Source organism: Emys orbicularis, chromosome 1, assembly GCF_028017835.1.
Source record: "Emys orbicularis isolate rEmyOrb1 chromosome 1, rEmyOrb1.hap1, whole genome shotgun sequence".
NCBI classification, from domain to species: Eukaryota; Metazoa; Chordata; order Testudines; family Emydidae; genus Emys; species Emys orbicularis.
The window spans coordinates 33,926,289-33,941,980 of NC_088683.1; positions in this window are offsets into that span (position 1 = coordinate 33,926,289).

Sequence of the window (15,692 nt, forward strand, 5' to 3'; positions counted from 1 at the left end):
CTGTTAGTAATGAACTTTGAACAAAAGAAGTTTGGAAGTGGCTGTATAGTGAAGGAATGCTGTTGTAGATGGTTTACTTTGTTAACAATGTTACACCAGTGGAAAATCAGGTGGCAGTGACTTTTCAAATGTCATGTAAAAATGGATGACATTTGTATTCTTTCAAAACTTTGACTCTCTCTCCTAATATTTATTTTTTTGGGGGGTGGGGAGGGTGAGAAGGTAGTGGAGAATTATCCCAAGATCTAGGTATTTGTTCAACAATTAAAATACAAAATGTATATAGCTCATAATATACACTAATGATCTCCCAACAATAATATTTTCTGAAAATAATAAAAATCCCTAATGAACCAGTCTCTAAGCATACTCTCTCTTTCAACCAGCCACTTGAGAAAAAAGAAGAGCTGTGTAGCATACTTTAAAAGTTAATGAATCTGGGCTTGGGCAGATCAAGGAGGAGAACAAGTGCCAGAGCTGAGGACCCTCGTTTGGAAAGTTTGTTGTCCAAGTTCAGTAGCTACTACTTCACCCAAGCCTTTAGAAGAATGGCAAATCATTTTAACCCCCACCCCCATTTGTTTAACAGCTATGGTTTCACATAAACTAACACACTATGAGGGCAAAATACAGAAGTATGACAAATAATTTGCTCGTGTGATGGACTAACAATCTAGGCCCAGATCCCCAGTGATATCTAGAAGTTTAACTCCCTTTGAAATCTAGGGGAATTAGGTGCCTAAATATCTTTGAGGATCTGGGACCTATGGTAAGTCTTTATCCAGTGTGATGTTACTGAATGTTCCTCCAGACGCCTATGAACACCCAATCTACTGTCCCACCCTGGAAACAGACCACTATGCTACTGGGTTTTTCAGAATTATAACTCATGACAGCAGACATACTGGAGGGACTGGCTGTCACATGCAGCTGATACACATGGCTGATACATGTGCACTGGTGGTGACCCTGCTGCATAAGCTAGAACAATACTCCGGTAAAATGGGGGGTCGTGAGGGGGAAAGAGAGAGAGAAGCTGAGATGAGTTCAGACAGTGACAAGATGGAACCACAAAAAGGGGGCTTGGGCTACATTGTCGGTACTCCAAATTTATCTCAATAAGTAGATTCATGGCAATATACGTGCGCTTAATCCATAGGAACTGAACTATATTCTTGCCGAGGTAGCTAGCAACAGCACCACCCCGTTAAGATTCACCACGTTTTTGCTGAGGGGGAAGGGGGATGGACATGAACCATGGTTTTTAGAGAATCTCAGTCCTAACTGCTAAGACACATAGTAAAAAGTAAAGCTTGAATCAGCAGAACTGTATTGCTCATGCTGTTCAGCTATGTTTATTTTAGGAATGGAAGAACCAGTTCAGGCTTCACAAGAAGCAACCTGAACTTTCACCTGTCCCAGGCACGAAACTCACGTTTGGAAATGGGTCAGAAAAGTTCCCTTCCCCCTGTACTGCCTACCTCAGTTGTTCTAAAGCCAAGAAGAGGCTTCCCAAATGTTGGCATCTTTATTTTCAGGATCTTGGCTGAGGCCTTTTAACTGCATAGTATCTTAGTTTAGGTATTAAAAAAAGAAACAACCTCTGACTCTTCAACAGTCAATCTGACTTATCCAATCAAAGTGCTGCTTCTTTTAAAATCCAGGGTGGGGGTGAGAGCTAGTTGTTTCGTAACTTGTTTATTTCTTTACACCTGCTGTGCTCCATTTAGAATCTACCCTCAGGAGCACCTCTCCACCCTACACTAACATTACCTGTTTATTTTCCCCACACTAAACAAACCAGGCCCTAATTTTCTCTTTCATAGCTTAGCAGAAAATTCAACAAGTACAAACATGCAAAAAGCTAGATAAATAAAAAGCAATCCTCAAGAACAGACACTACGCGATAGCCAAGAGCAATTACAATCTCAGTAGAGCATAACACTCCTTTCAACAGGAAATGCGATGTTTTTTCTGCAGGCACCAATACATGATTTGTTTAATCCTCCAGCCGTATCATGCAGAAATAATACATCAGCACTGGATATTAATGACACTAGAAATGAAGAGTAATGTTTAAAGTTAAATCAAGCAGCTTAGAAGGCCCAGATCTCACGTACAGTCATGGGGGGGAGTAGAAGGAAAGAATGCAGGAGAGGGGGCTGATTTTCTTTTATTATCAGGGCTTTTTAACAGACTGGACTGGAAAACAATCCCTTTGAAGTTACCCTTCATATTTCTCTGGAACAATTGTGTCAAAACTTTTGTAAAGGGACTGCTCCATACATAACACACTCTACTTGCACTACTACTTGCACTGGGCTGCTTTATTCAACTACGTGACAAGCGCAGTGTAGTGGAAATACCCACCAGCTAAACAGGAAGGAGGGAGGGGCAGACCATGGCTGCAACCCATATTCCTCTGAGTGACCCAGCTGACCCCTTGATGACCACTTTAGTACAAAAACAAGGAGGACAAACTCCTGGAGATCCCCCTCCACATTGCTCTCACACTCTTCCCCCATGAAATCTCCAACCTTAAGGCCAAATGCTGCCCCAACTCTCTGTATAAAACCTGAGTAAAGAGGAACATTTTCAAGTCTAGGGTCAGTTGATCTTGACCAGAAATAACAGCTTAAACTCAAACATTTAGAAATTAGAGACTGGACACCAAAGATGGAATTGAATAGTCTTAGTTGACATTTCTTGGCAGTGCCGGCAAAAAGGCCACAGTTATGAGCTTGGGATAAATAGATCAGCTTTTCCTCAGTATGTTTATTTTGTGCACTGCACACATAATGACCAATGTTTATTTTATTCCCCCTTCTTAAACGTTGTTTAATAGATGGAGTATGACTCTGAATTTCCTCCTCACTACCAAATAATTGCAATGGAAACAAATATTGCACCACATTTGCCTCCTCACGTTTGAGAGGCTTAGAAAAAGCTCTTTTCCATGAATGACTTAATTCATTTTAAATTTCTGCCTTCTTTTAGTTCACATATTTTTGAATATTCATAATCATACCCCGGGCTTCGCAGACACCCCTCAAAAATCAATAGGTTTTTATCTGTGAAAAATATTAATGTTTTAAAAGCAATTGCACAAAATTATAATAATATTAACATGTAGCTAAGCTTAGGTCACCTCCATCAGCACAAGATTTCTATGATAGCTGTGATGTCACCAGCATAGTGCCTGGTAGGGAATTGCAATGGGTAGGAGCCTGCAAGTCTGGCTATCAGGACCGGGGGAAATTTATGTTCTGATTTTATGTCAATCATGTACTGGCTGCACCCCTGGCTCTCTGTCTTTGGAGCACTCAGCACATACTGTATGAACTGGGTTTCAGTTCACATGACCTGATGCTGTTGCATTTTCAAAGTACAGTATTTGAAGGTCACCTTTAAATCTGTGCTGTAGACTTTTCTTCTCACTGACCAGCCACCGTGCATCAGGGCAAAAGCCTTGTGGCATATTCCACAGCTGGGGCAGCTGTCCTACCTGTCTGACATACTGTTAGGTGGCTGAGGTTGAGCAGCTATTTGCCAGCCAAGTAGCCCCAGCTGCCAGACTTCTGGAGGGATCACTCAGTATTGGTTCATAAAAAGAGAAGGCGGAATCTTCCCACTTTAATTCATTTAGTTGCCATCACTGCCTTACTTGTCAGTGTCAGGTTCTGAGGTAGAGGTTAGGTAGTATAATTAGCATTATATAGGTAATTATAATCTGGGAAGTTTCCCAAATGCTCCTTATAAATAAGAGTTAATCAACACTAGATGCACTAATGGGCCTTTTGTACGTAACGTTCTTCTCAGTGCTGAAGTAAGTGGTGGGGGATGTGTAACTTGCAAGTCAAGTGAAGAGAATTTTTTTCTCCAGGTCTGGCTGCAGGTAATTTCTTGCACTGTCTGGTATTCCCAGAAACATCCTATTATCTTGAGATGTTCTAGCCTGGAAGCTGAAGTGATCCCAGGAGCCTCCAGCTTTGTTCATGAAAACATCCTTCCTACAAACTCTATACAGCCTCGGGCATGAGAAGGGCAGAACAGCGTCAAGCTTGTACTCCGTATCAGTCAATGTTGACAAGCCATTGTTTTCGCTCAGTTTACATGCAGATGGTTTACAGACTATGTCTGATCCTGTTTCTATTGAACTTAGTGGTAAAATCCCCACTGACTTTAGTGAGAGCAGGGTCAAGCTGTGATGGGATATACCAGGCATGTGATGCCCCCTGCTGGAGGCCCTGTTGCTTTGGTGCAGCCTGCCCGAAGCTGTCCTTCAGGGTAAAAGAACAGCGAGTTTAGACATCAAAGAAATGCCTAGAGAGGCCGTCCAGGTTTCCTGCTGGCATAACAAACAAGAATTAGTACTCCAGCAGCTAGAAGGGCTGGGAGCAGGCAGTAGCCAATCAGAGGCTAGGAAGCAAGGTAAAAAGTGCTGGCTGCTTCCTCCAAGGGGCAGTTTTGGGTGAAGCTGGGCCAGTGGAGGAAGGGTTTTCCCTGTCTTAACCCAAAAGCCCAACTTGGTTAGGGGCCTACCTCTGACTTCACCTTTTGACTGAGCCAGCAAAGGATTGTTTTGGTTTACATTGTGGAATTTAAAGCCCAGGTGGTCATCAATGCCTGCTGTAAAATTAAAGGGAGCTTGCTTGGCGAGACACATCACTGGTTCAGGTGATCCAGTGACACAGGCACTATGTTTATGCTCAATGGGACACTCTCAGTGTCTTATTCAGTGTCAAACCACATCTGTCAGAATTGCAGTTTCCAAATATGCAGCACTATTACTGCACTACCCAGCAATGACTTGGCGAATGGCTAGCTCAGAATGGCAGAGTATGTGTACAAATCAGCTAACCAGATTGCAGGGAGTGGGGGAGAGTTGCCTGTCTAAAACGTGCAACATTTTTAGTTCCAGAAAGCCCCTTGGGCATGTCTGTAGAATGGAGATTTGCAGCTGGCTATGGAACTTCATCCTTAATCTGTTGTTTCAGCTGTCTTCTGTCCTTCTGATGTGACGAAAACTGCAAAGACCCCCTTGCCTTTGCATGCCCCACATGAACTATCAGGGCATCATCCACACACCACATGTAACATGTACACATGATCACATAGGGAGTTATTAATCACCAAGGTCAAGCACTGTGCAAAAAAAATGATGCCTGCATGACCTTCATTCCTTATTGCACTAACTTTAGTGGCATGGACAGCATTTTTGGAAACAATGTCTAGAAGGTTGAGAGACAGGAGTGAAAATATTCTTGAAGCTGATGCTGCCCCTGCTATATGAGTTGCCAGCACTTGTTTTCTCCAAAGCCTTTAACAAACAAACCATGCTGCATATTTCCTGATGATGCAGGTCTGGAGGATCTGGTCATGGTTCAGCTGGCAAAAAAAATGTTCCCTTACGCTAGTCCACAAACACGTGTAACCGTGCCAGTAGGAAACCCCTCCGAATGCCTTACAGCACATATTACTTCTCAGCACATGGTTCATAAAGCCATGGGATAGCTCTTTTCAAAGACTTGTGAAATATAACAGGAATTAGTCTCACCTATTAATCTGATGAAAGGTGGATGCTAGATTAAATGAAATGTAATCTCTGTCCAGAGATGAGCTCTGCAGTGTTCTTATTCTAATCCTGCATAGCTGAGGGATTTGTTTTGCTTAATTGTTACTTTGTGGAGTGTCACTTTGTCTCGGATTCACCATTCCTTCTCATGAAGAAGATGATTTTGGTAAAAAGTCACAAACTTCTTCAGTGAGAAATGACAGTTAGCCTTGGTAAGGTGTGGGCTGGCCATGAGAAAACCTCACGCTTATGAAACCCATTGGTCAACTCTAAAGTACAGGCTTGGCTAATGGAGCCAAATTCTGCCTGCATCCAGCCAACCCTTTGGACTTCAGCTGGGGCTAGCTGGGCATAACTGAGTGCAGAATTTGGCCTACTGTGAACAGGATCTGCAAGAGGGATGGTACTCTGGGGAAGGGCTATGGATCAGGGTGCAAATTTCATAGAATAGAGGGCAGAATGGAAAAGGGGATAAGCAGCTGGTTGAGTGGGAAGAAGGATGGGTGAAGGGTGGATCACAGACATGGGGAAGTAAGCAGAATACTTTGAGAGACCAATAACCATCCAAATTTTTGTGGCGTATCTCAACTGAACCTCTCTCAGAAGTTATTGAGATGTAATGCAACAACAGGGACTGGCCAAAAAGCTGTAGGTGGGAATAATACCCACCCGTGACAAGGGAGGGTCCTCAGCAGATATAAAGCTGCAAAGCTAGCTTTTATGTCTCCTCTCCAGATAAGCCCCAGTGCAGGAGGGGTGGGGGGGTGTTGTACTGAGAGAGGGGTATGGCTGGAGCCTGGTGTGCTCTGGCAATTCCCAGTTGGCAGATAGTCCTTTGGTGATCATTGCTGGAAGGTGCATTTGAGAGTATCCTCAGGCTCTAATACATTCCTAGAGTCAAGGAGCCCTACCCAGCTCCCTGATGCTCCTCTTGTCACTCCACTGCACCTAATGGAATCTGGGTACAGCAGAAAATCTGGCCCAATAACTCTGTTTAGGTTGCTTTGCCTCCCTTTGCTCTTTCCATACACTAATCCACCAACTCTGGGAATGAACAAGAGGTTTCTTGTAGACATTCAGAGGCAGTGACAGTGGAATCCAACTGGTGTGACTTGTGACCCAACATTTCTGTTGCATTTTTCCATTTTCATCAATCTTTGAATTCTTGTGATTGGGACAGGAGGTTATGGCCATCACGTACAATTGAAATACTTGTTCCCAAGCAGCTTGAATGTCTAATCACAACCAGCTGCCACGCAGTCCTCTCCTGCTTGTCCTCACCTCCAACATTTATCTAGACTGCTGCATTATATATTAGAGACAAGGTGGGTGAGGTAATATCTTTTATTGGACCAACTTCTGTTGGTGAGAGAGACAAGCTTTTGAGCTTACACAGAGCTCTGTGTAAGCTCAAACGTTTGTCTCTCTCTCTCTCTGTAAGCTCAAAAACTTGTCTCTCTTACCAGCAGAAGTGGGTTCAATAAAAGACATTACTTCACCCAGCTAGTCTCTCTAATATTTTGGGACCAACACGGCTACACTGCATACCACAATGGTGTCATATGTTGACAGTTTTGTTAGGAAGAACAATGCAGGGATTTGATAATTACTAGTTTAAACGTAACTGACGTAGAGGCAGTCATGGTTTCCTGCCAGGTCCAATCCCAACATCTGTAGCTGAAAATCCAAATGATTATTTATTATTGCACAAGCATTTATTTGGAGCCTATCACTATTTTCTCTGGAACTCTTACAAGACTCAAACTGAAACAATAAAGATCTGAACAAGAAAGACTGAACACCATGCTTCCCTGCCACCTGCAGCTTGAACAATCAGCTAGGAAATTTGGATTTAGAGTCTGTTGCCAAAAGATATTGAGAGCTTCTTCTGAGTTGCTGAACCCCCACAAACCAATGGGAGTCGAGAGCACTCACCATCTCTCAGAGTTAGGCTCTATAGGCTCAATCCAAAACCACTGAAGTCAATGGGAATTTTGCCACTGACTTCAATGGAAGCATGGAATGCAATGGGACTCAGAAAGTGTATAAGGATTCACATAGGCAGACCCCTGGAAGGATCAGAGCCTAAATATGACATGCACAGAACACACTTTGGACTTAAAGGGACACCATCAAGCAGTTTAAGCCAAAATTAGATTTGATAAAAGAAAAAGGGTTGGAAAACCTTATATTAGTAGAAACATTTTACTGATTTTTAGAGACAATTGCTATAAATTACACACAAAACTATGTTAAAAGAAAATTATTAAGGTTGCAAAGTCAAGCACTCAAAAGTCAGGAAATGCCACCTAGGCAAGCCCGCCTTTGTGACAGATGGTCCATTACACAATAATATTCAGGTTATGCCCAGTCCCAAAGGACCTGTCACTTACCCCAGGTCAATTACATCAAAGACAACGCATGTACCCAATTCTATAATAAAGTAACTAAAGATTTATTAACCATAAAAAATAAATGAGAATTATTTACAAGTTTCAAGCAAATAAACATACACACACAAATGAGTTACAGTCTTAAGTTTCAAAAGGTAATAGAAGCTGCTGTAATATGCAAACTCTCTATATTCTCTAGGGCTAAGCCAGCTGGGTATCCCTTGTTTATGCTTAGAAATCTTGCCCTCCCCAAATCCAAGTAGCATACAGATACAGTTTCTTCTTGTCAGGGATTTTTATTCCCTTCCCCCAGCGTTCCAGCTGATTGGACAAGTCCACCTGTGTGTCGCCTCTTCATTTGTCAGTGTTAAAGCCTGGGGACGTGAGCTGGCGCATGAGCATGAGCTGGCGCCTGGTCTGCATCACACCAAGCAGTTGAAGTTTGGCTAAAAGTTACAAGCATCTGAAAATGAGGTCTTATAATGGGAAGTGTTGAGCAACCTTAATAATAGGTAGACTACCAGCCCTGCCTATACTGAAAATAGTTTTTTTTAATATTCCCATGCAATGTTAGCCACCTAAACACTCTAGCATCATGCTAGTGCATGAGAAACTGATAGTGAAATTGACTGGAAATTTACTATAATCAAAAGCAAAACTGCTTAGTGTATTTTCATCATCCAAGCTGAGAAAAGAATGCAAAAAGTAGGCAATGTCCTCCTTCCTCTAGGAGGTGAAGTACAGAATTACACCATTGGTGCTGGATACTGGCATGCAAGCATTGTAAAACTGAGCCCTTGGGTAGGAATAATTCAGTGGGTTTCTGTGCTGTTGGGTTTGTCTTCTTATCCAAAAGACCCTTTTTCACAGAGAACAAAAGCTGTGTTTAATGTCATGCAATTCACTTTCCATCCACTGGGTAGAGGCAAACACTATTACAAAATAGATAAAATGACAGAAGAACTTTTCAGAGGGTTCAACAGATATTTCAAAAACTCTGATCCATTTGTCATTGAATGAAAGCTCCTAACCAATATGTGTTAATGTTTCTATTTAAAATAATTCTGGCTACATGCAAATATCAAAATTATTTCTTAATCTCATTCCCTCTCCTAGTCAATTGGTTAATAAGAAGGCATTTCCAAGATCTGAACAACATGTATCAAGCATGCTCTAATTATACACCATTGCATCCAGGATGTTGGAAAGAGTACTGATTTAGGATATACAGCTAATTTGCAGCTATACAAAAGAAATCAAACCAATTAACTAAATAGCTGACATCTCAAATAGCTTTCTGTGAGACAATTTAAAAGGCATTGTCTCCTTTTTAAGCAGTTAGCACAACAACCTAACAATATGCCAATTAATAGATTTCTAAAACACTATCTCTTGTAATTAGATTTGATGAAAAATGTAATGAAAATTTCCAAAATCTTGGAGCTAAAAATTCATAAGAAAGTGTTAAATATAAATAGGTATGTACAATCTGTTCACAGTTTTTTCCTCAGTTTGAAAGGTTTTTTTTTTAATGAGGAGCAAACAACTAAAATGTATATTATTGAATAATTCAGGACAAATTTCACGTATGTACTTTATTCACTATATAGTAAAATCATAGGCCATGATCCTGCAAAGATTTATGCATGTGCTTGACTTTATGGACTGAGGGTATTAGTACTACTATTTGTGTGGCAGTAGCATCTAGGAGCTCAAGTCATGGACCAGGATTCCATTGTACTTTATCCTGTAGTTCTATTGGCTTCAGTGGGACTGTGCATGGTGCATAAACATCAGGCCTGTAAGTCTTTGCAGGAGTGGGGCCTTAATTGTTTGCATGATAGCACCTTCAAATTGTTGAGTGAAAAACTACATATTCCTTAGTCAAACATACCTCTGAACTCAAAAGTTATTTTAAAGATTCATAGATTCATAGATTCTAGGACTGGAAGGGACCTCGAGAGGTCATCGAGTCCAGTCCCCTGCCCGCATGGTAGGACCAAATACTGTCTAGACTATCCCTGATAGACATTTATCTAACCTACTCTTAAATATCTCCAGAGATGGAGATTCCACAACCTCCCTAGGCAATCTATTCCAGTGTTTAACCACCCTGACAGTTAGGAACTTTTTCCTAATGTCCAACCTAGACCTCCCTTGCTGCAGTTTAAGCCCATTGCTTCTTGTTCTATCCTTAGAGGCTAAGGTGAACAAGTTTTCTCCCTCCTCCTTATGACACCCTCTTAAATACCTGAAAACTGCTATCATGTCCCCTCTCAGTCTTCTCTTTTCCAGACTAAACAAACCCAATTCTTTCAGCCTTCCTTCATAGGTCATGTTCTCAAGACCTTTAATCATTCTTGTTGCTCTTCTCTGGACCCTTTCCAATTTCTCCACATCTTTTTTGAAATGCGGTGCCCAGAACTGGACACAATACTCCAGCTGAGGCCTAACCAGAGCAGAGTAGAGCAGAAGAATGACTTCTCGTGTCTTGCTCACAACACACCTGTTAATACATCCCAGAATCATGTTTGCTTTTTTTGCAACAGCATCACACTGTTGACTCATATTTAGCTTGTGGTCCACTATAACCCCTAGATCCCTTTCTGCCGTACTCCTTCCTAGACAGTCTCTTCCCATTCTGTATGTGTGAAACTGATTTTTTCTTCCTAAGTGGAGCACTTTGCATTTGTCTTTGTTAAACTTCATCCTGTTTAACTCAGACCATTTCTCCAATTTGTCCAGATCATTTTGAATTATGACCCTGTCCTCCAAAGCAGTTGCAATCCCTCCCAGTTTGGTATCATCCGCAAACTTAATAAGCGTACTTTCTATGCCAATATCTAAGTCGTTAATTAAGATATTGAACAGAGCCGGTCCCAGAACAGACCCCTGCGGAACCCCACTCGTTATGCCTTTCCAGCAGGATTGGGAACCATTAATAACAACTCTCTGAGTACGGTTATCCAGCCAGTTATGCACCCACCTTATAGTAGCCCCATCTAAATTGTATTTGCCTAGTTTATCGATAAGAATATCATGCGAGACCATATCAAACGCCTTACTAAAGTCTAGGTATACCACATCCACAGCTTCTCCCTTATCCACAAGACCCGTTATCCTATTGAAGAAAGCTATCAGATTGGTTTGACATGATTTGTTCTTTACAAATCCATGCTGGCTGTTCCCTATCACCTTACCAAAGTGTTTGCAGATGATTTCCTTAATTACTTCCTCCATTATCTTCCCTGGCACAGAAGTTAAACTAACTGGTCTGTAGTTTCCTGGGTTGTTTTTATTTCCCTTTTTATAGATGGGCACTATATTTGCCCTTTTCCAGTCTTCTGGAATCTCTCCCGTCTCCCATGATTTTCCAAAGATAATAGCTAGAGGCTCAGATACCTCCTCTATTAGCTCCTTGAGTATTCTAGGATGCATTTCATCAGGCCCTGGTGACTTGCAGGCATCTAACTTTTCTAAGTGATTTTTAACTTGTTCTTTTTTTATTTTATCTGCTAAACCTACCCCCTTCCCATTAACATTCACTATGTTAGGCATTCCTTCAGACTTCTCGGTGAAGACCGAAACAAAGAAGTCATTAAGCATCTCTGCCATTTCCAAGTTTCCTGTTACTGTTTCTCCCTCTTCACTAAGCAGTGGGCCTACCCTGTCTTTGGTCTTCCTCTTGCTTCTAATGTATTGATAAAAAGTTTTCTTGTTTCCCTTTATTCCTGTAGCTAGTTTGAGCTCATTTTGTGCCTTTGCCTTTCTAATCTTGCCCCTGCATTCCTGTGTTGTTTGCCTATATTCATCCTTTGTAATCTGTCCTAGTTTCCATTTTTTATATGACTCCTTTTTATTTTTTAGATCATGCAAGATCTCGTGGTTAAGCCAAGGTGGTCTTTTGCCACATTTTCTATCTTTCCTAACCAGCGGAATAGCTTGCTTTTGGGCCCTTAATAGTGTCCCTTTGAAAAACTGCCAACTCTCCTCAGTTGTTTTTCCCCTCAGTCTTGATTCCCATGGGACCTTACCTATCAACTCTCTGAGCTTACCAAAATCTGCCTTCCTGAAATCCATTGTCTCTATTTTGCTGTTCTCCCTTCTACCCTTCCTTAGAATTGCAAACTCTATGATTTCATGATCACTTTCACCCAGGCTGCCTTCTACTTTCAAATTCTCAACAAGTTCCTCCCTATTTGTTAAAATCAAGTCTAGAACAGCTTCCCCCCTAGTAGCTTTTTCAACCTTCTGAAATAAAAAGTTGTCTGCAATGCAGTCCAAGAATTTGTTGGATAGTCTGTGCCCCGCTGTGTTATTTTCTCAACATATATCCGGATAGTTGAAGTCCCCCATCACCACCAAATCTTGGGCTTTGGATGATTTTGTTAGTTGCTTAAAAAAAGCCTCATCCACCTCTTCCACCTGGTTAGGTGGCCTGTAGTAGACTCCTAGCATGACATCTCCCTTGTTTTTTACCCCTTTTAGCCTAACCCAGAGACTCTCAACACTTCCATCTCCTATGTCCATCTCTACCTCAGTCCAAGTGTGTACATTTTTAATATATAAGGCAACACCTCCTCCCTTTTCCCCCTGTCTATCCTTCCTGAGCAAGCTGTACCCATCCACACCAACATTCCAATCATGTGTATTATCCCACCGAGTTTCAGTGATGCCAACAATGTCATAGTTGTATTTATTTATTAGCACTTCCAGTTCTTCCTGCTTATTACCCATACTTCTCGCATTTGTATATAGGCATCTAAGATACTGGTTTGATCTTTCCTCCCAGTTTTGTCCTGATCCTCCTTTCTCCCTGCCAATATAGCCCACACTCCCTCTCATTTCCGACCCATCTCCCAGGTCTCCATGTTCCCCACTTACCTGTGGGCTTTGCTCACCTGTCCCCGTCGAACCTAGTTTAAAGCCCTCCTCACTAGGTTAGCCAGTCTGTGTCCAAATAGGGTCTTTCCCCTCCTCGAAAGGTGAACGCCATGTCTGCCTAGCAGTCCTTCCTCGAATAGCATCCCGTGGTCTAGGAAGCCAAAGCCCTCCTGGCGACACCATCTTCGCAGCCAGGCATTCACCTCCATGATGCATCTGTCTCTGCCCGGGCCCCTACCTTTGACAGGAAGAATCGAAGAGAATACCACCTGTGCTCCAAACTCCTTCACCTGTACTCCCAGAGCCCTGTAGTCACTCTTGATCCGCTCAGTGTCACACCGCGCAGTATCATTTGTGCCCACATGGATGAGTAGCATGGGGTAGTAGTCAGAGGGCTGGATAATCCTCGACAATGCCTCCGTAACGTCTCGGATACGGGCTCCCGGCAGGCAGCATACCTCCCGAGATGAAATGTCAGGGCGACAGATGGGCGCCTCCGTCCCCCTCAGCAGAGAGTCTCCGACCACCACTACCCTACGTTTCCTATTCGCAGTGGTGGCAGCAGACCTCCCAGCCTTAGGGGTACGAGGCTTCTCCTCCTTTACTGTAGGGGGTGATGCCTTCTTTCCTGTATCAAGAAGAGCATAACGGTTACCTATTACCACAGCGGGAGGGTTCGGAGCAGGGGTGGAGCACTGCCTGCTGCCAGAAGTAACCAGCTGCCAGTGTCCACCCTGAGCCATCTCCTCCTCCACCAGTGGTGTATCAGCAGTCCTGTGTACTGAGACAGCTACCTCAGCTGTCTCCACATGGACACTGTCCAGGAACTGCTGTTTGAAAGATGTTTGAAAGTTGAGGAGCTTTCTAATGCAACTAAAGTAAAATTGCATCAGAGGCCAGAGGAACATTAAAAGACTGATTACAAGTTGCTTTATATGCTATAAGATTATGTTTTAAAAGTACTGTACATAGAAGTGAACTGTACAAAATAATATGCCAGTTTTCTTTCTAGAATCTATTGGGGGAGAAATATACAAAATCGTTTCTCAAGAACTAAGGGAACATATCAGTAAATGAATAAAATTCTACTGATAGACTAATAGGCTAATATAACAAATATGAGTGAAATCCTGGCTCCATTGAAGTCAATGGGAACTTTGTCATTGACTTCAATAATGTAAGAATTTCACCCATATACACATATTTACTGAGAACTTTAGAAAGACAGACTAATTAGCTCAAAAAAAATGCAATTAACAGCCAAAACTTTCCAGTTTGTTTCCCATTCACACTGTAGCAACAGCTTTTAAAAGAACAGTGAAATGTTAATATGTAGAACTGGTGGCTCTCATACATTTAAGAGGCAGACTTCATCAATGATATCATTGCTTGGCATTTGGAGACAGTGAACATTCTAAAAATGGTTACCAATTACGGGCAGGTCTATACTACCATTTAAGTCGATCTAACTTACGTCGCTCAGGGATGTGAAAAAGCCCCTCCCTGAGCGACATAAGTTTTGCACAGTCCACACTGGCGCTATGTTGGTGGGAGTAATTACGGGAGAAAACTCTCTTGTTGGCATAGTGTGTCTTCACCAGACGTGTTACAGCAGTGACACCGATGCAGCTGCACCAGTGTAGTGCTGTAGTGTAGACTTGCCCTATGTCATTTACAGTCTCAGGCTTGCACCCGCGCTCACACACACACACAAACACCTGGTTACATCCCATGACCCCACCGTGCCTCCTTACCCCTCTCTTCCATGCCCAGTTCAGTGCAGACATAGATACTTACCCTTGCAAGGCAGAGCACTGCGAACATTTCTCCATACTGTAGTTATCCCTACGCAGATGCTGTATGTTAGTGCTTTGCCTCTCCACACTTCACAGAGCCTGCGGAACTGCTCCCCAGATGAATATCACAACTAATGGAACTAAGAAGGTGAACCTGACTTCATTGATTTTCAGAGGGAATAGTATAAATAGAGCCAAGTGACCCGGATTTGATATTTATTTTGCTTTTAGGCCCTATCCCTGCAAACACTTACATCTGTGCTTAACTTTACTACTAGAGAGACAAGGTGGGTGAGGGTGAACCAGAGGCCCATTTATGGTTTACTACTCTGTGTCCTGTCAGGCCTGACATACTCACTACACCTACCACACTGTTGTCATAACTTGTATCTAAAAGGTGGCATGTAAGATATCATTAGAAAACTAATAACTCACTGATCATTAATATTCTTATATGATGTATGCACATGTATACAAAAAGTTATGAATATGTGCTAGAATTACATTCTTACAGTGTGTTTGGCAAGCAATGCATAAGCACAGTCTGCCTTAGAGAAAGGAATGTGGGTTTACCTCAATTTACACTGTGATGCTGGCAGACCAGGTACCAGCCCTTGCCAAGGCATCAGCTGATCACTAACAAATTCATAGCTGGAAATCAGACCAGCTCCAGGGCCGGCTTTAGGAAGTGCGGGGCCCGATTCGAACAGTTTCGACGGGGCCCCGACAGGGATGACTAAAAAAAAAAAAAACGTAAAAAAACACGTGGGGCTTGTACTCACCGGGCCGCGCTCCTAGTCTTTGGCGGCAGGTCCTTCACTCACTCTGGGTCTTTGGCGGCACTGAAGAACCCGCCGCCAAAGTGCCGCCAAAGACCTGGAGCGCCGCCGGGTGAGTAAAAATTAAAAAGGCGCCTCTAGCCAGGGAAGGGATTCTCTGCCACTTGCCCCCCACTCTGGGCGGCCCTGCCACTGGGCGCGGGGCCCTCTTAGGCGCGGGGCCCGATTCGGGGGAATTGGTGGAATTGGCCTAAAGCCGGCCCTG